Genomic DNA, 23,151 nt, shown 5'->3' with positions numbered 1-23,151 from the left:
GGAAAAAGTGATGTTGGAACAGGCCAGCTGGCTTGCCAGGAAGAGACTGGCAGGGAACTTCCCCTCAATGGTTTGAATTTCATTTACCAAAGGTCTAGTTTGATGATACCTCACAGATACAAACACCCTAGGTCTCAAAGTTAATCAGACTTGGGAAATCTGGATCAGTTTTTAGTTCAGTTCAGTCGCTCAGTCGTGTCCGACTCTTTGCAACCCCACGGACTGCAGCACACCAGGCTTCCCTGTCCATCACCAACGCCCGGAGTATACTTCAAACTCATGTCCATTGAGTTGGTGATGCCATCCAACCATCTCATCCTCTGTCGTCCCTTTCTGCTCCCGCCTTCAATCTTTCCCAGCATCACGGTCTTTTCCAATGAGTCAGTTCTTCGCATCAGGTGGCCAAAGTAATGGAGTTTCGGCTTCAGCATCAGTCCTTCCAATGAATATTAAGGACTGACTTCCTTTAGGATGGACTGGTTGGATCTCTTTGCTGTCCACGGAACTCTCAAGAGTCTTCTTCAATACCACAGTTCAGAAGCATCTGAGAGTCTGGATGCTGCTGCTGCTGCTGCTGCTGCTAAGTCATTTCAGTCGTGTCCGATTCTGTGTGACCCCATAGACGGAAGCCCACCAGGCTCCCCCGTCCCTGGGATTCTCCAGGCAAGAACACTGGAGTGGGTTGCCATTTCCTTTTCCAATGTGTGAAAGTGAAAAGTGAAAGTGAAGTCGCTCAGTCGTGTCCAACCCTTAGCGACCCCACGGACTGCAGCCCACCAGGCTCCTCCATCCATGGGATTTTCTAGGCAAGAGTACTGGAGTGGTTTGCCATAAACTTACAAGAGAAGAAATATAAATCAGAAAGTCAATTTATTAGTTCACTTATTAGTGAAATATGCCTACTCTTTGCAGTCACCTGTGAAAGAATTACAGCATAAGGTCAAGTATGATGAGAAATCCCACAAGACACTGCATCTCTCCACATCCACTGGTGGCCTGGTATATCTGTCTTTGCCATGGAAGTAAGTGTGTGGCCCCCAGAACAGGCAGGTAGAGTCTGAGGGTTAACGCCCACTGCATGGCACTGACATCCTGGACTGTCCCTTCCACTACCAAGTTCCTGGTTTCTACCATGGCTCCAGCCTCTCTTCTGATACTGTTGAACTCAGCTTTGCCTTGAGGTGACCCTGTGCAGGTATCTAATAGCACCGACCATGAGCCAATTTTTCGGTTTTATAGAACATAGGCAGTGCCCTCCGGTTGCTCCCACCCACAGGCGTCTCTTCCGATGCTCCAAACCTCTATCCATAGCAGATCAGAACTACTCCTCCTTCAAGGAGCCTATGCCCAAGTTCAGTTCAGTTCAGTCGCTCAGTCGTGTCCAACTCTCTGCGACCCCATGAATCACAGCACGCCAGGCCTCCCTGTCCATCACCAACTCCCGGAGTTCACTCAAACTCATGTCCACAGAGTCGGTGATGCCATCCAGCCACCTCATCCTCGGTCGTCCCCTTCTCCTCCCGCCCCCAACCTTTCCCAGCATCAGAGTCTTTTCCAGTGAGTCAACTCGTCGCATGAGGTGGCCAATGTATTGCAGTTTCAGCTTTAGTATCAGTCCTTCCAATGAACACCCAGGATCGATCTCCTTTAGAACTATGCTCAACTTCAAACCCATCCACCTTCCACGTGGGTCATCCGCCTTACAGCGCTGAGCCAGACTCAGTCCTCACTCCCTTTCCCGTGGTCCACTCACTTCCTTCCTCCCATGCACTGCGTTCGCCTATTACTCTGCATCCCTTCAGACCCCTCTGCCACAGACCACCAAAACTTAAATATATATACAAATATATATCTATAAATAACAAAGAGGAATTATCTGTAGAGACTATGTAATTCAGCCCTCTCATGTTCCAGATGAAGATATGGATAGAAATTCAGTGACCTGCCAAGTCATGCTATCTAGGCAATGGTGGGGCTAGAGCCAGGACCTAGGTTTCTGGGCTTTCAAGCTAGCACTTGAACCAAGTACCAAACTCCTAAGTGTATACAACAGGCCCTCAGTGGGGAGGGCTTTCTGTGTATCTGACAAACTGGCAGCCACTAGTACTAGGTATGTTATTTGGTTTACTATTTTTTTCTTTGAATGTTGATTTAAATATCAATCATTGATAGCTCTAACAATGAGAACACAATTATTCTCAAGCCACGGAACTGCCCAAAAGTATCTCAGAGAATACATAACGGCAAATTTCCCAATCCACTGCCAAAGGGAGAACTACAGGGTGGATTTGTGACTTAACAAAAACAAGAAAACCCAAAAAACAAAAAAATTTTAAGTGACTAAGATATATAAAAGATATATTAATGAATACTTAACTAAGGTCAAGGCGGAGAAGGCCTTTCTATGTATACAGGGAACAGAATAAATTTACAAATGATCAATAGATTTGACTACACATAAATGAAAACTTCCCCAAAAATCAGCACTAGCAAAATTAAAACATAAATAAACACTTCAATCACATGAAGTAAAAAATAAGCAGCTAATATTAAAATAGAAAGATGATACAAAAACAAGAAAAATCTCAACATTTATATTTCTTAATGGACAAAGAAAAACAATAATTCACTAAAGATATAAAAACAGCTAACAACCCAATAGAAAAGTTCACCCTGATGAACAAAGAAATGCAAATTAAAACATTAATACTATTTCAGTTCAGTTCAGTTCAGTCGCTCAGTTGTGTCCGACTCTCTGCGACCCCACGAATCACGGCACGCCAGGCCTCCCTGTCCATCACCAACTCCCGGAGTTCACTCAAACTCATGTCCACAGAGTCGGTGATGCCATCCAGCCATCTCATTCTCTGTTGTCCCCTTCTCCTCCTGCCCCCAACCTTTCCCAGCATCAGAGTCTTTTCCAGTGAGTCAACTCATCGCATGAGGTGGCCAAAGTATTGCAGTTTCAGCTTCAGCATCAGTCCTTCCAATGAACACCCAGGATTGATCTCCTCTAGAATGGACTGGTTGGATCTCCTTGCAGTCCAAGGGACTCTCAAAAGAGTCTTCTCCAACACCACAGTTCAAAAGCATCAATTCTTCGGCGATCAGCTTTCTATTTAGGGGCAATCAATTTGGAAAAGTTTTGCGATGATAGTGTTTCAGTGGGAAGCAGTGGTTTTAGACCATGAACTCTGATTTAGACTTCGGTTTGAAGCCTGACTTGGACAGTCAGTCAGTGATCCTGGGCAAGTCACTTCAATCACTGTGAGCCTCAACGTCTCTAGTTTTGGTGTGAAGATGAAATGAGACAATGCATCTTAACTATTTTAACAAAGTGCCTGTCAACAGTAAACGCTAAATATGTGCTACCTGGTATGATAAAAATAATATTGGCACTAGTAACAGAGGGAAGGGAGCGATGAGGCAGGCATCCACACAGCACTGATGGAGTATAAACTGGTAAAAATCTTTTAGGGGTGTAATCTAGTAAGTAACCTGCTCATCTAATGCTGTAAAAAATGTCCTTGGAGAGAGACATGAGAATTTGGGGAGACTGGGGAGAATATACTTTACATGCATTGTTTGAATGTTTTACCAGGACGTGTTTTACGGAATATATCTGTAATACAAATCAGCCGTATAATTACAGATTAAAAAAAAGAATGAGTCCCATGATATTAAAGAAAAAAGGTTTTTTTAATGTTTATTCCTTTAGGCCTACTTCTAGGAATCTATCTATAAAGACATACTTAACAATTGGAGATGTAATAAAATATTTATGCAGAGCAATAGATTTAATGGTAAATAAACTGGGAACTCAGATGTATGAGTTTTTTTTTTAAGTAAATATGGTATACAGACATACTACGGAATATTATGCAGCCATTAAAAATAAGGCTCTGTATATGATACCTATAGATAGCATAAGTAATCGAAGGAAAAGTAAGTTCAGTTCAGTTCAGTCACTCAATCGTGTCCGACTCTTTGCGACCCCATGAGTCACAGCACGCCAGGCCTCCGTGTCCATCACCAACTCCTGGAGTTCACTCAAACTCATGTCCATCAACTCGGTGATGCCATCCAGCCATCTCATTCTCTGTCGGCCCCTTCTCTTCCTGCCCCCAATCCCTCCCAGCATCAGAGTCTTTTCCAATGAGTCAACTCTTCCCATGAGGTGGTCAAAGTATTAGTTAGTTACAAAGTAAGTTCAGCTCAGTTCAGTTCAGTCACTCAGTCATGTCCGACTCTTTGTGATCCCATGAATCACAGCACGCCAGGCCTCCCTGTCCATCACCAACTCCCGGAGTTCACTCAAACTCATGTCCATAGAGTCGGTGATGCCATCCAGCCATCTCATTCTCTGTCGTCCCCGTCTCCTCCTGCCCCCAATCCCTCCCAGCATCAGAGTCTTTTCCAGTGAGTCAACTCATCGCATGAGGTGGCCAAAGTATTGGAGTTTCAGCTTTAGCATCAGTCCTTCCAATGAACACCCAGGATTGATCTCCTTTAGAATGGACTGGTTGGATCTCCTTGCAGTCCAAGGGACTCTCAAGAGTCTTCTCCAGCACCACATTTAGACTTCATCAAATTTAAAAAATTCTGTCAATCAAAGGGCAGGATCACGAAAGTAAAAAGACAACCCACAAAATAGGCACAAATATTCTCAAATCATATATCTGATAAGGGTCTGGTACCCAGAATATATAAACATAGTATATCAGAACAAAGTATCCAGAACTCATAACAACTCAACAATAAGAGGACAAATAAGCCAATTTTTAAATGGGCAAAGGATTTGCATATATATCTCTCCAAAGAAGACGTACAAAACAGCAAATAAGCACATGAAAAGATGCCCAGCATCAGTAGTCACAGAGGAAATGCCAATCAAAACCACAATGAGATCACTCCACACCTACCAGGATGCTATAATAAAACAAACAGAAAATCTAACCATTGCCGAAGACATGAAGAAACTGCAAACCTTACACACTGCTGGTAGGAATGTACAGCGGTGCTGCCACTGTGAAGAATAGTTTGACAGTTCCTCAAAAAGTTAAATACAGAGTTCCCATATGACTGAGCAATTCCATTCATAGGTATATACCCAAGAGAAACCAAAGTATATGTCTACACAAAAACTTGTACATTAATTTTCACTGTAGCAGTATATATAACAGCCAAAAAGTGGAAACAACTCAAGCGTCCAGCAACTGAAAAACAAATAAAATAGTGTATAGGAAAAGGAGTACGTCAAGGCTGTATGTTGTCACCCTGCTTATTTAACTTATATGCAGAGTACATCATGAGGAACGCTGGGCTGGAAGAAGCACAAGCTGGAATCAAGATTGCCGGGAGAAATATCAGTAACCTCAGATATGCAGATGACACTACCCTTATGGCAGAAAGTGAAGAGGAACTAAAAAGCCTCTTGATGAAAGTGAAAGAGGAGAGTAAAAAGGTTGGCTTGAAGCTCAACATTCAGAAAACAAAGATCATGGCATCTGGTTCCATCACTTCATGGGAAATAGATGGAAAAACAGTGGAAACAGTGTCAGACTTTCTTTTTTTGGGCTCCAAAATTACTGCAGATGCTGACTGCAGCCATGAAATTAAAAGATGCTTGCTCCTTGGAAGGAAAGTTATGACCAACCTAGATAGCATATTAAAAAGCAGAGACATTACTTTGCCAACAAAGGTCTGTCTAGTCAAGGCTATGGTTTTTCCCGTGGTCATGTATGGATGTGAGAGTTGGACTGTGAAGAAAGCTGATCATCAAAGAATTGATGCTTTTGAACTGTGGTGCTGGAGAAGACTCTTGAGAGTCTCTTGGACTGCAAGGAGATCCAATCAGTCCATTCTAAAGGAGATCAATCCTGGGTGTTCATTGGAAGGACTGATGCTAAAGCTGAAACTCCAATACTTTGGCCACCTCATGTGAAGAGCTGACTCACTGGAAAAGACTCTGGTGCTGGGAAGGATTGGGGGCAGGAGGAGACGGGGACAACAGAGAATGAGATGGCTGGATGGCATCTCCGACTCGATGGACATGAGTTTGAGTGAACTCCGGGAGTTGGTGATGGACAGGGAGGCCTGGCATGCTGTGACTCATGGGGTCGCAAAGAGTCGGACATGACTGAGTGACTGAACTGAACTGAACTGATAGTTATACGGTGGAATATTATTCAGTCATTAAAAGGAATGGAATACTCACAGTGCTATAAACAGGGGTAAACCTTGAAAACGTAATGCTAAGTTAAAAAAGCCAGACACAAGAGGCCACACAGAGCATGATCCGTTTGATATAAAATGTCTAGAATAGGCAAATCCACAGAGACAGTAAGTAGATTAGAAACTGCTGGAGGCTGGGAGGAGGAGGGATTGAGGAGCGAATGCTAATGGGTGTGGGGGTTCTTTTGGAGTGATGAAAGTTATCTAGAATTAGAAAGTGGTGATAGTTACACAGTCTTTGAATTGTATACTTTAAAACAGTAAATTGTATGGTATGTGAATTATATCTAAATAAATTTTTTAAATTAGGCTCTTGAAGATTTTTAATAATATGGTGAAACGCTTTCAACGTACTAAAAGGAAAAAAGCAGCATGCAACTGTATATATAATTCCAATGTGGTTTTAAAATATATGTAAATGCGTATATACATATGCATTAAAAAAGACAGAAAATATATTAAAATGCTAACAGTGGGTGTCCCTAGGTAGTGTCACTATGGGGTACTTATTTTCTTCTTCACATAGTTCAAATTTTTCTACAGAAAACATAAATTATTTTTATAATCTGCAAATTAAAAAACCCTGGTATGTTTGCCCAGCTTCAGAGCTAGTGTCATTTCCAACACACTATACACTTATTAGATATTTATTTATCTCGTACCAGGTACCAGGACTTTCCTGGTAGCTCAGTGGTAAAGAATTCCCCTGTCAATGCAGCAGACGTGGGTTCAAGCCCTGGGTTGGGAAGATTCCCCTGGAGAAGGAAATGGCAACCCGCTCAAGTATTCTTGTCTGGAGAATCCCAGAGACAGGGAAGCCTGGTGGGATGCCGTCTATGGGGTCGCACAGAGTCAGACATGACTGAAGTGACTTAGCAGCAGCAGCAGCAGTGTGGGGTTTGAGCCCAAGTCCACGGACTACAAAGGCGAAGATGCATCCATATGTTCTTTAAATTATCTGACACACAACATTGTTCAACTGCACACTTTCTGGGAGATGATCACGCGGAGCAGTGTAGCTCACTGGTTAAAGGCTGGAGGCAGAGTCAGATTGGCTGGGTGTGAAGCCTGAATGCCCAGTTACAAACTGTGTGATCTCGGGAAAATCACCTGAACTCCATGCGGCATAGTTTCCTCATCCACCAAACAGCAGTAATGACAGTAGCTCTCTCACTGAGCTGCCAAAGACCGAAAGAATTAACACAGCTGAAGCACCAGCGTTAAATGCTGGGGACACAGTAAGTGCTCAGTAAACTATTCAGAGGCTAGCTGCCAGCGTCAGCCTCTGTCAGCACCACCACCTCCTCCCCACCAGACTCTCAAGGAGGCAGAGACACAGTAGACCAAGGACCACTAGAAAGGTTGTTTTCCACATCTCAAAACTGGCTGCTAGCATCTGCTTCTTAAAGCCTATAATAACTATTACATTCAACTAATTTCTTTTTCCAGGGTCTCTCAATCTCTAATGAAACTCTTTTTTTTGAGATGTTCTGTAAAATACAACATCCAACTGTTCAGCATAACAAACTGCTTGTGTCCTCTTATCTTTTGTCTAATTCACAGAAACAAGTGATTTTTTTCAAGGCTATTGTAATGGAAGGCGGCTTTGAGAGGCTTATCTGCCTTTCCCCTGCCTTTCTGGGCCATGCTGCTCTGATCCACTAGTTCACCCAAGATGACTCTTCACAGGCCAAACTGCAAAATCTCCCGAGCAACATGTCCATCTAATGAGTGACTGGGGATTGTGACTGCATTACATCTAATGCCGACCCTCCCAGCCTGCAGAGTCTCAACAAGCAATCACCACTTCAGCACTTTCACAGCCAGCCTCTTAGGTGTCACAAAGGACCCTTGGCTTTGTCACTGTACTTCTACCTTGATCTGAAAATGTGCATGAGTTCTGAGCTTCTTGGCAATCTGATTATGAGAATACACTTTTCTGCAGTAGGGAGTAAGTCTGGACCACTCAGGAGCAAATTTCAAATTCAAAGATACCCATCTAATGTAAAAGAGAGAACACCAAAACAGGCCATGTGACTCCAGAGGCTGTGTGTTTGCCAGTAAAGGTTTGGTGCACAGGCTGTAGACAGACAGCTTGCCCAGGGGTGCATCAGAGCCCAGCCTCTCTTACCAGCTATACAAATTTAGGCCAGTTGTGTAAGCCTCTGGGCCTCAGTTTCCTCATATGTAAAATGGGGATAATATTAGTCATGTCCCATGGGGTAGTTGTAAGCATGGACTGTAGCCCGCCAGGCTCCTCATTTCATGGAATTGTCCAGGCAAGAATACTGGAGTGGGTAGCCATGCCCTTCTCCAGGGGATCTTCCCAACCCAGGAACGGAACTCAGGTCTCCTTGACTACAGGCAGATTCTTTACCATCTGAGAAACCAGGGAAGCCTGAGCATTAATAAGTAACTGTTAATGAGTCAATAGACGTGAAAGTCTTTCCCATAACATTGTGAACATTTATTAAATGTTAAAAGGAAGCATAAAAATACACCTGCCAAATATTCTTTTTACAGTTTTTGGTTGTGTGGTCAGTCCACAGATTCACTTGTTTTTAATTACTTTGCCTCATCACTTATATAAATCACATGTGTATCAGTATTTTCTATATGCTATATGTCAAATATTACATAATTTCTAAAAAAGAATTTATAGGCAATCACATTGCTAGTTTCACAGCTGAATCAGCTAAGAAAGGGAGAGAGTTGGGCCTCTCATAACAGCATGCTGGACTGTAATCCGAGAGATTTCACAGAAAGCCCTTAATTCACTGAAAATTAATAGCAGATACAAAGAACTGAAACCACCTGCTCCAATTCTCTCATCTGTGGATGCAGAAACTGAGGCCCTGAGAAGTGTTTTAAGATCTTCCAGTTGGCTCATGGCGGAAATCAGACTCTTCTGTTTCCTCTGACTCAGATACGTGTTTTTTTTAAGTGGAAAGCAACGAGGAAGACACGATGGAAAAGGGAAAAGACTGATATAGTTTGGAAGGTTTAAGGCATCAACCTAACAACAGGAGCTAACACTTTATGAAGATTATAGCCCAGGCACTGTGACAAGCATTTTGCATGGGTGGCCTTATATAATTTTTGCAAAACCTGCGAGGTAGTTACTATTATTAACTCCCCTTTTAACTGAGAAAGTGGAGGCCTAGAGAGATAAAATGACTGGCCCCAAATCACAAAGCCAGTGAGAGGGAGAGTCAGTAAATGAACCCACGCTGTCTGACTCTGGAGCCAGAACCTTTTCCACTGGATATTGCCCAAGCTTAAGAATTTAAAAAGCATGGAAGCTCTTGATCCTTGAGTCCTTCTCTTACTTTTTTTAGTAACTTCTCTGTTCAGAGGCAGTGCAGAGAAAACAGCAAATGAAGTGGGTTTTTAAGGAAGAACAGATGACCCTGATTTAGAGCCTACCTGAAGTGAAAGGTGCTCAGTCGTGTCTGACTTTGTGATCTCACGGTCTATGGCATCCATGGAATTCTCCAGGCCATAATACTGGAGTGGGTAGCTGTTCCCTTCTCCAGGGGATCTTCCAAACCCCGGACTGAACCCAGGTCTCCTGCATTGCAGGCAGATTCTTTACCAGCTGAGCCATGAGCCTTATTCCCTGCCATGTGAAGAAGCGCCATACACAACATTACTCTAGCCCCTTGACTTGTTCAAAGTCACACAGCTGGTAAAAGTGCCACTGGAGGATGTGAACCCCATGCCGCCCCAGCAAAGCTCCAAGACCCATTTCCTAGACTCGCCAGTGGACAGTGTGTGCGTGTCTGTCCAGCAGATCTTTACTGAGCTCAGCCAAAGGCCCTTAACTGGCTTGGAACTACACGGAGTGAGAAGTTCAGCATACTCCCTGCTCTCAAGGAGTTTATGGCAAAGCTGGGAAGGAGAGACCACTTTCAGCTTAAGATCCTTCTTTTCTTTTACTTTGCAGTTAAGCAGCAGAAACCTGAAGAGACTGTGGCGCCCTAACTTCCTGCAAGACTGTCCCACTCCGCTACTCAGGTCACCCTGTGACCTGACACCTCTGTGTATATTTCATAGATGAACTCCATTTGCCTCTCTTCTCAGTGCTGTAAGCCTTTTCTCTTGTCTTTGAAGAAGTGGCAATTATTTTCATCTCAGTCTTTCTCTCACTCATCACCAAGGATTATGACAAGAGGGTTAACTTAAGGAGCTAACTCAAAAAAAAAAAAAGGTAACTTCTCTCTTGTCTTTAACTTTTGTAAAGAGCCTATGGGATTCCATAATATTTGCTCAAAAATGTTCAAAGAAATACACGGAAAATTTCATCCTCAACATTTTGCTACCCAGGAAAAAAAAAAAAAAAACCCAGAACTCTAGGGGCCAATTATTCTGCTGTCTTGGACTCTGACCTTAGACAGTCTCCCTCTGGTTTAAATCTGACTGGAACTGAGGGCAGCTGACAGCAGCTATAAGTACCAGCTAGAAGAGCAGCTTGTGTCTAGGTGGTCAGATTTAATGACTACTGGGGTTTCTGAGCTTCACTCAAAAGTTATAGCACCGCACCAAACTTGTGGGTACGGGCTAAATGAGTAAGAGCAGCAAGTTTCACTGTTATTCAAATTTATAAGTTTTTACTATGTTCCCAACGTCATGCTAGCAGCTAGGAACTCAAAGCAGTGACAGGCCTTTAAAAGTCAACTAGTATCAAACTGCACTAATAAAACTAGGTAAAGAGAAGGCAGAGCAAAAGCAGAGAGCACAAGAGAGGCGGTAAAGTGGGGAGGCGGGCTTTCTGTCTGCAGACAGCGGAGTGAATGAAATACTGTGATGTGGATTAGGGTGTAGAGTGGGGACGATCCACCTGCTGGCGCAGGACACAGGGTTCAGTCTGCAGGCTGGGCAGGTCCCCGGAGAAGAGAACGGCAACCACTCCAGTCTCCCTGCCCAGGAAATCCCATAAACAGGAGCCTGGTGGGTTACAGTCCCTCAGGTCCTAAGAGTCAGACATGATTTAGCTGCTAGACGACAACTAGCAGGCGTTCACAAGCGTGGCTCTTGACCATCTCCCTTGCTTCTGCTTTTCCCTGGCCGGCTGCAGTTGAAAATGTAAAAAACAATCTTAATAAGGAAATAAAAAGAGTTGGGTTCTAAGCCTGACCTTAGCTCTGAAACCATGAGTTACTACACCTTTCACAATCTGTTTTCTCAAGTGCAAAATGAGTGAACATGTATATGGGAGCTCATAATGCAATACACACTTTTATGGTTGAAATTTCCATCATAATTTTTAAAATTGGGATAACGGTATCTATTGCTTGGTTCCTGTGAGGATTACAAGAAATAATTAGGTAAAACACCTAGCACAGTGCCTGGCACTTTTTAGGTGTCCAATAAATGGTAACTCTTATTATCAACATGGTATTTTTTTGTATTTTTTAAGTTCTGGGATGGGGATCAGAGGAGAACAAAATGCTATGAACCATTGAATTAAGGCTACAGACTGGAGTTCGGTACAGTCGCTCAGTCGTATCCGACTCTTTGTGACCCCATGAACTGTAGCACGCCAGGCTTCCCTGTCCATCACCAACTCCTGGAGCTTGCTTAAACTCATGTCCATTGAGTCGGATGCCATCCAACCATCTCATCCTCTGTCGTCCCATTCTCCTCCTGCCTTCAATCTTTCCCAGCATCAGGGTCTTATTTGAGTCGGGTCTTCTCATCAGGTGGCCAAAATATTGGAGTTTCAAATTCAGCATCAGTTCTTCCAATGAATATTCAGGGTTGATTTCCTTTAGGATAGACTAGTTGGATCTCCTTGCTGTCCAAGGGACTCTCAGGAGTCTTCTCCAACACCACAGTTCAAACGCATCAATTCTTTGGTGCTCAGCCTTCTTTATGGTCCAATTCTCACATCCATACATGAATACTGGAAAAACCATAGCTTTGACTAGATGGATCTTTGTCAGCAAAGTAATGTCTCTGCTTTTTAATATGCTGTCTAGGTTGGTCATAGCTTTTCTTCCAAGGAGCAAGTACCTTTTAATTTCATGGCTGCAGTCACCACCTGCAGTGATTTTGGAGCCCAAGAAAACAAAGTCTGTCACTGTGTCCATTATTTTCCCATCTGTTTGCCATGAAGAGATGGGAGCGGATGCCATGATGAGATGGGAGCGGATGCCATGATCTTTGTTTTCTGAATGTTAGGGACATCTAGCATCTGTACAAGGAAAACCTCCCTAGCGCAGGTCTTACAGGCTTCCTTCCCACTTTTATTCTTTCCTTTCCCTTTACTGCTTTATTCATTCCATTCAACAAACATGCACTGACTGCCTACAGTATGTAGGACACAGAGCTAAGTACTCAGAGTAGGAAAGAGAGAGGAGGAGGGATTCTGAGGGGACAATATAATGGGATGGGCTTTTGGAGAAGGGTATCTATGAACCATCAGAAATGATATGCAAATTTTTTTTTGAGTATGTGGGTGTATATAACTTCTCTGAGAAGTTCTGGAGGGATTCTAGAATGAATTTTATTTTTTAAGAATGAAAAGTATAATTAACTGAGCAAGAAGCAAACAGAATTTATATAAGGAAAAACATAAAACACTCTTGAAAAATCACAAAATTAGTCGTGAGGAAATAGAAAGATGGACCATGATCCTTGGATAGAAAATTTCAACCTCATAAAGATGTCGGTACTCCCTAAGCTACTTTATAAATTAAAACATAATCTCAATAAAAATACCACCAAGTGTTTCATCTGGAAATTAAACAAACTTATTATGAAGCTCATATGGCAGAATAAACAAGCAAAACAGCCAGGAAAACTCTGAAAAGGAAAAACTAATCCCTCCAGACATCAAAACAAATTACAAACCACTAAAATTAAGATAGTTTTGTAATGGTGTATTAATTGACAATCAAACCAATGGAACAAAACAGGAAATCCAGTAGGAAACCCAAATGCACATAAGAGTTTAGTAGTATCTGCTAAGGACAGCATCTCAAATCAGTGAAGAAAGGATAAGAGCCTTTAATAAGTAGTGTTGCAATAAATGGCTGGCCACTAGAAAAAATATAAAACTTGATCCTTCCTCAAACCAAATGCCAAGATAAATTCCAAATGGATCAGACTCTTAGATGTTTTTTTTTTAAAAAAGGTAAAACCATCTGTTTTTCTAGAAGAAAACATTAATGAATTCCTCATAAATTGAGAGTGGGGCAAACTTCCTAACTCTGACTCAAAATCTAAAGTAATACACTGTAGGACTGATAATTAGGACTATATAAAGATGTAAAACTTTACAGCAACAACACAACATATGTAAAAGTCAGGCACGTGACAAACTGGAAAAAATATTTTTGTAACTTATACCACAGACAATGGGCAGATATTCTGAACTCATAAAAGGAGAAAACAAATTAAAAGTATACTGAAATATTATTTCTGTCAACAGATTGACAGAACCCCAGAAACTCTGGCAGCAAAGACTTAAGAGAAAAAGAAAAGAAGGGTCAGGCATGAAATAAAAACTTCAGTGAATGTCCCTTGTTATATAGTTCTGATTTTGGAACCATATACATGGTTTTCATAGTTAAAAACACAAAATTAAATTTTAAAAGGCAATTCTTAAATTTTAAAACAAAAATCAGTCCGGTTATCAAGTTGGTGGCATAACCACATAGAGAAAATAATTATATCAAGGGACTTTGGGACAGGGTTTGACTATTCATCTCAAACAGTGTATATTCAAAGGACAAAAGAAACCACGTAGAAAACAGAAACATTCCTCAGCCTAATGGTCAGTACAGGTAACAGCATTGCTGCTTGCCTGGTTAATAACACGGCCAGAGAAAGCCAGAGTGAACGAGCAGCCCCAGAGCCGCAGAGCAAGGCCCACTGAGTGTCAGTGACTGACGCTCCAGCAGAAGGGTGAGAGGCGAGTGGAGCCAGTGCGAGAGGTGAGGCTCGAGACAGGCACAGCCGGGGTTTGAGGGCAGCCCCAGCCATGCCGAGGAACCGTGCAGAGGAGTTTCAGCCTGGAGGGTAACATGTTCAGCTCTGTGCTGTATATCGATCACGAGCAACAGTGTACAAATAGACGGGAGAGAAACAAAGCTGGGAAGCTGGCTGGCCAGCTGGAAGACTGTTGGGGCAGTAATGCAAGACAAGAGATTACAGCAGCTTTGGCCAGAAGAGAAAGGGGACTTCGACAGGCCTGCTGTCTAAACAAGTGGGTGCCATCTGTGGATGGGGGTAGAAGGGGAAGAACACTGCACGGCTCCCGGGTTTCTACCTCTGGTGACACTGCGGCGCCACCCACGGAGACAAGGAGCCCAAGAGAAGTGGCAGATGCAAGGAAAACGGCAAGTTCGCTGCTGCTGGAGCCCTCGTGGGGGCGGGGAGCTAAGGAGTCAAGAGGAAAGACCCAACTGTCAGGCCACCGCCCTAGAAAGACGGGAAACAGGTGACACTGGGCAGTTAGATTACCTGTAGTAAAATTTTCTCAAAGTCAGAACAGAATCAAATACTGTTCACTTATGATTTTATATTTTTAAAAAAGTCAACCAACCAGTATTTGGAGCCTAAAAAGCTATTTAGCCTTGTGATCCTGTTTCTAATCTCCCTCAACCTTCCTGGGTCTTTTCCTTCACAAAACATAGTCTTTGGTATGTCCCAGAATCAGATTCTAGTTACAGCAGTTACACTCATGCAAACACCTTCAGGGGTCACAGACATAAAATCTCTGATGTTTAAAAGTAAGCAACTAATTGGTAAACACTACATGGGCCAAACTCTGGCTTAAGCTGTTTTCTACTAAGGTCCCATTAAATAAATACATATCCTAACACACACATGGGCTTTCCCAGGAGGCTCAGTGGTAAAAGAATCCACCTGCCAATGCAGGAGATGTGGGTTCGATCTCCGGGTCGGGAAGATCCCCTGGAGGAGGAAATGGCAACCCACTCCAGCATTCCTGCCTGGAGAATCCCACGGACAGAGGAGCCTGGCCGGCTGCAGTCCACAGGGTCGCAAAGAGTCATCACACTGAGCACGCACACACGGAACATAAAGATGTAAACGGTAGTTCCTTCTTCCCCGTCCCCACCCCGCTCTGGATACTAATAAAACCAGAAAACATGTCTACAAATTGACTTTTTCAGAGGTCCTAACACCTGCTGAAGTCTGAGATGAGTCTGGTTTCAAAGCAGCAGCTCTGCTGTCACAGAGGGGCCCCAGGACAAACGCAGGGCAGCGCCCTCTCCCCCTGTGCGGCCTCTCTGAATCTACCCTTCTCCTCCTCTCTCCCCTTTATCCCTGCTTTCTAACTCTGAGGAACTGACTCTACCTGCAGAAAGTTGTGCCTAGAGCCAAAGTACTGGGCTTCTATGCTTCCCTTCACCTGTCAGAAGAAACGACTGTTTTATCTGCTTACCAGGCAGCCGAGACACGCGAGACATGTCCCCACTCACCAGCCTTGCGTAAACAATGGCAAGGATCTCTGAAGCACTTCGCTGGGAAAAGGCTTATGCACAAACATTCAACTATGTTCAACCGGTTTAGACAGGAAACAAAGCCAGAAAAGATACTTTTCCATCTTTGAGGTCAAGGGCAAAGAAAAACAAAGTACCGGTTTTAGGGGGATTTGCCTCGCTGTTTCAGTTCAGTGGAGTATTGTATGTTCATTGTTGGCTCTGTACCTTTGGAGGGGTCTAGGACCCACCCCTCTGAGATCTGACTAAAGCACAAGCATACCTCATTTTATTGTGGTTCAGAGAAGGTGCATTTTTTACAAATTGAAGGTCTGTGGCAATCACGCATTGTCAGATGATGGTTAGCATTTTTTAACAGTTTTTTTTTTTAAATTAAGGTATGTACACTGGTTTTTTTTAGACATAATGCTATTACACACTTTACGGACTAGTATAGTGTGAATATAGCTTTTACATGTCATGTTTGAGAAACTGAGAAATCAAAATTGAGAAGTCAAACAATTTATGTGACTCACTTTATTGAAATGGTCTGGAACTGAACCTGCCATATCTCTGTGCTATGCCTGTAATGGGCTCTTTTCCCAGAATTAAAAATTGCATTCACAAAAGTCTGCAGGCAAATTCAAAGGCATCATTGCTCCCCTGCAACCTGACCATCTACCCCAGATTAACAAGTTAATGCGGATCAGCAGTAACAGATTTACTTTATCTATGGAAATGAAATACTTGATGTCACGATTTTGAGGATATGCAGTTAAATAACATCATTAGGGTAATGTTAGGAAAGATAGTTTTCTTTCCCTACCCTTCTCTCCCTTGAGAGCTGTAGGAGTTTTAAAACTGCAATGTGTGAATGAAATACCACACCCTCTGCATGACTTAAAGGAAGTGACAACCTCATCTCTGAATTTAAATGCCCTTAATATTTAATTCTTTCCTCTCTGTGGTTATAGCTTGCCTTCTCCACATTATTAGGATGATGGCTTTAGAAGGCAGGCTATTGGAGATCCAGAAAACCACATATCCCAATTCAATTTCCTTGTGAAAATCAAAGAGCTCACACTCTTGAAGAGTTGAAAGAGGCTGAAGGGTCACTGCCTCCCCCCAGGGTGCTGGCACAGGCAGTACTCCAGAAGGGTAATGTAAATACTCAGTACAAGGCAACAGGGCACACCAATTTGTTTTTCAATCTATTTTATTTCAGTTCAAAGCATCTTTGCAGACAGATAGTCCAAGAAAACAAGCCACACTTTGGTTATACTCAGTCTTCCTCAATCTCCAAAAGCAGGTGAGTATTGCCCAAGTGTGGCGTGTTTCCCTGCACTGCCTGTCTGCAATGATGCTTTGAACTGAAATAAAATAGACTGAAAAACAAATTGGTATGCCCTGGCTTTTCTTGCAGTTTTATATTATCCTTCAAATAGTGTTACCACCTACTCTTTACTGAAACCCAACAGACCCAAATCACAGAGTAAAACTGCAAGAGTTTAAATGCAAAGGTCCCACTCAAACCTAAAATAGCAATTTAATTCAGAGCTTGCTGGTTAACACAGCACTAACATGCCACTCTCTGTCGGGTTCCCTGCTCCACTTGCTGGGCTGGCTCACATCTTCTGGTGACTTATGCAGGATGCTCACTGGAGAAAGTTTAAAGTAAAACTTGACACTGCTGACCTTCCTATATACTCTGCTCGATTTATTACTGCCTCTGTAATTTTTCATGTTTATGAGCCCAAACATCATCATGTGTCTTTACCTGTGCAAAAAGTCTACCTGCTTTAAAGCACTCAACGTTCTGCTTATAGTATGCAACAGTATTTTGAAAACTTTTAGAGGAAACCCCAAATCATTTGCAAACAAATTCTAAAATTACTACCAACTAGAAGAAGCTTATCATTTTCTTAGAATGAAGGAATGCAAATATTTTCAAGCTTAAAACACCGAAACGATGAAACACACTCTACAGACAGTTGTGTAATTTTATTTAAAAAATTAAATCCCATTTGGAAATGTTCCCCTTTTAACATAAACATTAAGAAAAAAATAAGACCTGTCCCCTCCCCCCAAAATAAAAACATACACACATACACCCATGCACCCATGCACACACCACCCCCCTCAAATTCAACTGTAACACACTTCTGAATTTTTGTTATTATTGAGCACTTTGAGTGAGCTTCTCTGGTGGCTCAGACAGTAAAGAATCTGCCTGCAGTGCAGGAAGTGAAGTGAAGTGAAGTCGCTCAGTCGTGTCCGACTCTTTGCAACCCCATGGACTGTAGCCCACAAGGCTCCTCTGTCCATGGAATTTTCAAGGCAAGAGTACTGGAGTGGGTTCCCATTTCCTTCTCCAGCGGATCTTCCCAACCCAGGGATCAAACCCAGGTCTCCTGCATTGCAGGCAGATGCTTTACCATCTGAGTCCCTAGGGAGACCCAGGTTTGATCCCTGGGTTGGGAAGATCCCCTGGAGAAGGGAATGGCTAACCACTCTAGTATTCTTGCCTGGAGAATTCCATGGATAGAAGGGCCAGTGGAGTACAGCCCATGGGGTTACAAAGAGTTGGACAGGACTGAGCAACTGACACTTTCACTTTCCAGCATTTTAAGTAAGTCTCCATTGGGGGCCAAACTTGGCTACTCTAACTGGAATTCAGCAACATGTGCAACAGAAAACCCAAGAGTCCTCTGGCACCATCACCCACTACCCACATGTGTCAGATAGGAGGATAACTTGTAACTGGCCCAAGCGATGCCCCTCCATCAGCAGTAGAGCTGAGAGCAGGGCCAGGGCTCGGAGCACAGGGCTGAAGCGTGGCACAATCACCGACTCCTTCCGGCCCTGCGCTCGCCAAGCTGCTGCCGTCTCACAGCGCTCGGACTGCTGAGGAGTCCTCCCTCAGCTCCTTCCCCTTTCCCTTCTTCTGAGCTGGGGCCTGGCCACTCCACGAGGCTCAGCCTACACTACCCAGGAGAGAGACCTCTAGTGACAGGTGGTCTCCCGAAGCAGCACTGCTTTGTCCCCTTCACAGCAGCTGCCACGACGTGGGATGACTTGGCTCTTCCTTTACTGTGTCAAGACACTGGTTTTAAGTCCATGCTTCATCCTGGTAATCCCAGTCACAGTGCTGTCCGGCGAACACCAGACACTCAAATATTTGCTCAATGAATGACCTGCATTTATTTACTATTTACCAAATGCCAGGTTGCGGGCACTGGCTAGCAGCTGATGTAAAAACAAGCAAGGTGTGGTGCCTGCCCATGAGGACCTCCCAAGCAGTAGGAAAGATGATAAACAGATGGGTAACACAGGGTGGTTAGTTAGTGTGATCAGCTTAGGTTCAGATCCCAGCTCAGGCATTAGCTATGTAACCTTGGACATCTCTTCTGACTCTGTGTCCTCATCTTTAAAACAGGACTATTAACACAACCTATGCCATAGTGTTGGTGCGAGGGTTAAACGATAGGCCATGGAAATAAAGCACATAATGCAGTCCTTGGCACACAGAATCACTCAATAAAAATTAACTACTAATTTTACTATAAAGATGCTATGACAGCTGTATATGAAATTATCTTTGATTACCTGAATGCCATCTGTCCACGTCTCTACAGAATTTATTTCCATGGAAGGGAAGTGATCACACTGATCTTGTTCACCATTGTATTTCTATTTCCAGGAGTCTGAATCATTGCCAGGATTTTGTGGGCACTCCACAAATACTGAATGCTTAACAAATGCATGCATACAAGCATGGGGTACTCTGAGTCTACTTGTTAGTTAAACTAGTGATGAATAGTTGGGTTTGGGAACAACTCCTATAAAAGAACTAAGTCTAAATTAGAAAGTGGGGGTGCAGCAGAAGTTTGATGATTTAGCCAAGTAAGAGGAAATTTTCATTTTGAGGTTGTAATTAAAATCCACAAACCATACAAAGATTTGGCTTCCATTCCAAAGAAGAACCAATAGTGCCAGGTTGACAGATCTGAAAGAATAAAATCCAAACAGAATGACATGGGTCCCCAGGCAGGAGGCTCCCAGGAGCAACTTGCCAGCCCCGTAATCTATTAGGCTCTAAAACAGCTTAACCTCTCAGAACCTGGGCTTTCAACTCACGCAAAGGGACACATGGACGGACAAAAGTTGCTGGTACAAAAGCGCTGTGCATTAATATAAATAAGCATCTGGCTTGCTGCAGGTGCTCAGTAGATGGTACTGTTATTCAAAGGAGGGGAAACAATTCCACTTGGAATAATAAACCAACAAAACCAGAAGTAATGGAAACCAGAGTGTGTGGTTAACTACAGAGCTCTGGGGTGCACAGGGCAGTTATAACTCGAGTTTCCCACTCGGGTGAGAAGGGGCCTGAGAAGTCCCTGAAGCCTGAAGGACAACACTGACCCAGCCTCCTTGTGTCTACAGCTGGGCCTACCACACTGCTGCGAAAGGCCAAAGACAGCGTTGGCTTTGGGGATCAAAGCATCAGAGCCATCAGATTTAAGTCTTTCAACTACTCAAATTCGCTCTTGCACGAGGAAAGCGGTCATGGACAAATATAGAAACCACGAACACGGCTGTGTGCCAAGAAAACTTCACTGATGGACACCGGAATTTGATTTCCTGTTAACTGTCACAAGTTATGTGAAATACTTTCTCCCTCAACCAGTGAAAAAGAAAAGTAAAATCTTCTTAGTTCCCGGCAGACGAAAAAAAAAAGGGAAGGGAGGGGAGCGGTGGCTTTGGGCCAAGGCCACAGTTTGCCGAGGCCCGGGGAGGGGCAGGGATTTGGGGGCGGGCGGGGGGAAAAAGTGCGAGGAGCAGCTGCGAGGAGGCCTCCGATCGCGCCGAGCAGTCGGCGATGCGACGCCAGGGCAAGTCTCCCGGCGGAGGGCGGGCCCCAAGCGGGGCCTAGGCCCGCCGAGCAGCCCGGCCGGGACCCCGGGGCATACCCCTCGGCCAGAGACGAGAGCGGAGCCCGCGCTCAGGAGTGTGGGCCGCTCCGGGGGTGCGGCAGTGGGGTTCCAAGTTCCCCCCGGGGCGGGGACAGGCGGCTGGGACACTCGGCAGGGCGCAGCGGGCTTCGCCAGGCCGAAGGATCTCCGCGCGCCCCTCCTTTGGGGCGCCCCCCGGCCCTCAGCGGCAAAAGGGGTCTCCAACGCGGAGTCCCGGCCCCGTTTCTATGGTTACCTGTTCAGGACCGATTCAAACTGCCGTTCTTTATTGACAGCGCCACAGAGGACACGAACACTCCTACCCGAAGGGAACAATAAAGCTTTCTCCATTCAACAGCGCCAGAGACGCCAGAAGGCGGCCATCTTGAGGCCGGCGCGGAAGGCGTATGCAGAGGGGGCGGGGCCGGTCCGGCCTGCCTCGCGCGCCACTGTCACGTGCTGGGGGAGGGGCGGGCCTTACGGGGGGCGTGACCTGCGTCACGCGCGCGTGCGCGCGTGCTCTCCACCAATGCAAACACGCTCAGACCAGCCGGTTGCCAACCCCTTCTCCGACCTCTGACCTTTGACCCTTCGCTCCCCTCCCCACTCTGAGGAAATTCTAACGGGTTTCTGCTAGCCTGGGTGAGGTCGCGCTAAGGATCTCTCATTTCAAACCACGGAGAGAATTAGGCACCAAACGTTTCTTTCCACTTTTCCAAAGAAAACAAGTTCACATTCAAGACAGAGGCGTGACCCGAGCCGCGTCCCCAAAAGCCTCGTCCCCAAAAGCCTCGTCCCCAAACGCCTCGTCATTGGTGGAGAAGCTTGGCTCGGACGTTAAGAGGCCATTTTAGGATGCATGGGTTTGGGGGTGAAGTGATAGCTTTGCTTTTGCTCTGTATTTCTGTTAACATGCTGTCGCACCCTATGCATTCCAGTTGGGGGCTCCTCTTGCCACCTTCACACAGCCGGACAGATGAAATCATGTCCAAACAGTGTCAGATAAATTAAGTCACATCGATGCTGGCCCGCTGAACCCCACAATGCCATTCTGTCACTGACAGGCAGCAAATTTTTCTTTCACTGCCAGTCATGCTGCTCAAATCTAGTTGTCTCAGTACAAGGCCAAGTTCCCTCTTTGGTTACAGCTGTTCCAGCCCCAGTGTCAATATTCAGTCGTTCTGAAGGATGTCATTGTTGGACCCACTCCCATCACCTTTTTAATCATAAATTCAATCTACTGGGCAAAACTGTCATTTGCATTGTTGCTGCCATCCAGTTCATTATCTTCTACAGTCACTGTCCAGTGTGCGACCTCCCCTCTCTGTGACCACAAACTTCTAACAGTTCCTGTGCAGTGTAGCAATTGGAATGTGTGCTCAGCTGTCACCCTTTCAGTTGTTTTCACCATCATTATCACTCAGCTATGTTCACTGCCACACAATCAACATTTACAGACTCCCAACTGGGTAGGTGGGCGTCCCTGGTGGCTCAGACAGTAAGGAATCTGCTTGCAGTGCAGGAGACCCAGGTTAGATCCCTGGGTCAGGAAGATCCCCCCCCGACCCCCAGAAGGGAATGGCTACCCATTCCAGTATTCTTCCTGGAGAACTCCATAAACAGAGGAGCCTGGGTGGCTACAGTCCATGGGGTCGCAAAGTGTTGGACCCGATGGAGAGACTAACACACACAACTGGGTGTACAGGATCCTTGTTCCTGCCCACTTAGTCGCTTTTACTAGTTTAGTCATATGTCACTATCACTTTAAGAGTCAAACTTACTGTTGATGACAGTCACTTTTGTAGTCACTAGACTCAACACTTACAGCTATTGTGTCTCCTAATCGCTTATTTTCACAATCTCTGCATTCTCCTTTGGTGGGAGCACTAAATACTTCATTGTCAGATTTAGCAAACACATAGAGTGGTGCTTGTTACATAGTAGGTGCTATTGAAATATCTGATCAGTCGAGTTTTTAAAGAGCAGTGTTATTGCCAAGGTACTGTGTGGGAATGTGGATGGCATGAGGTTTATTATTCTCAAGCAACAGGAATAACTGCAGACACAATCTATGCCCCCTATTTAAGACTGAATCCTACAGAGACAGGAAGGAGAAAACAAGAGAAATGTGGATATGTTGAATTCCTGGGATTATGGTTATATAGAATAGGATGAGGTTTTAAGTAAGTTTTGTTTCTTATTTTAAGGAGTATACGTTTGTTGTGACGTGTAAACAATACAGAAAGAACTCTTTCCATCTAAAGTGAAGTGAAGTGAAGTCGCTCAGTCGTGTCCGACTCTTTGTGACCCCATGGACTGTAGCCTACCAGGCTCCTCCGTCTGTGGGATTCTCCAGGCAAGAGTACTGGAGTGGGTTGCCATTTCCTTCTCCAGGGATCTTCCCAACCCAGGGATCGAACCCAGATCTCCCACATTGGAGGCAGACGCTTTAACCTCTGAGCCACCAGGGAAAGGTTTGTTTATTTTTTAAATTTTTATGGAAGAATAGTTGA

General features: G+C 44.4%; 1 protein-coding gene across 2 annotated transcripts in view; it reads right to left on the bottom strand.

Annotated features, from left to right (window-relative positions):
- Positions 1-21,033, bottom strand: part of ZBTB40 (zinc finger and BTB domain containing 40) — an 82,495-nt gene extending 61,462 nt beyond the window's left edge. The window contains exon 1 of one of the 2 annotated variants that reach the window (XM_055397109.2): positions 20,895-21,033. The gene's annotated coding sequence lies outside the window, so the exon portion shown is untranslated. Of the gene's footprint in view, positions 1-15,649; positions 16,951-20,894 lie in introns of those variants that run through there. The other variant, XM_055397110.2, reaches the window with a different exon arrangement.
- Positions 21,034-23,151: the final 2,118 nt, after the last annotated feature.

Source organism: Moschus berezovskii, chromosome 2 (genome assembly GCF_049115385.1).
Source record: "Moschus berezovskii isolate FMDL1 chromosome 2, NW_MosBer_1.0, whole genome shotgun sequence".
Classification (NCBI taxonomy): Eukaryota; Metazoa; Chordata; class Mammalia; order Artiodactyla; family Moschidae; genus Moschus; species Moschus berezovskii.
This window is presented reverse-complemented; position numbering and strand designations above follow the sequence as displayed.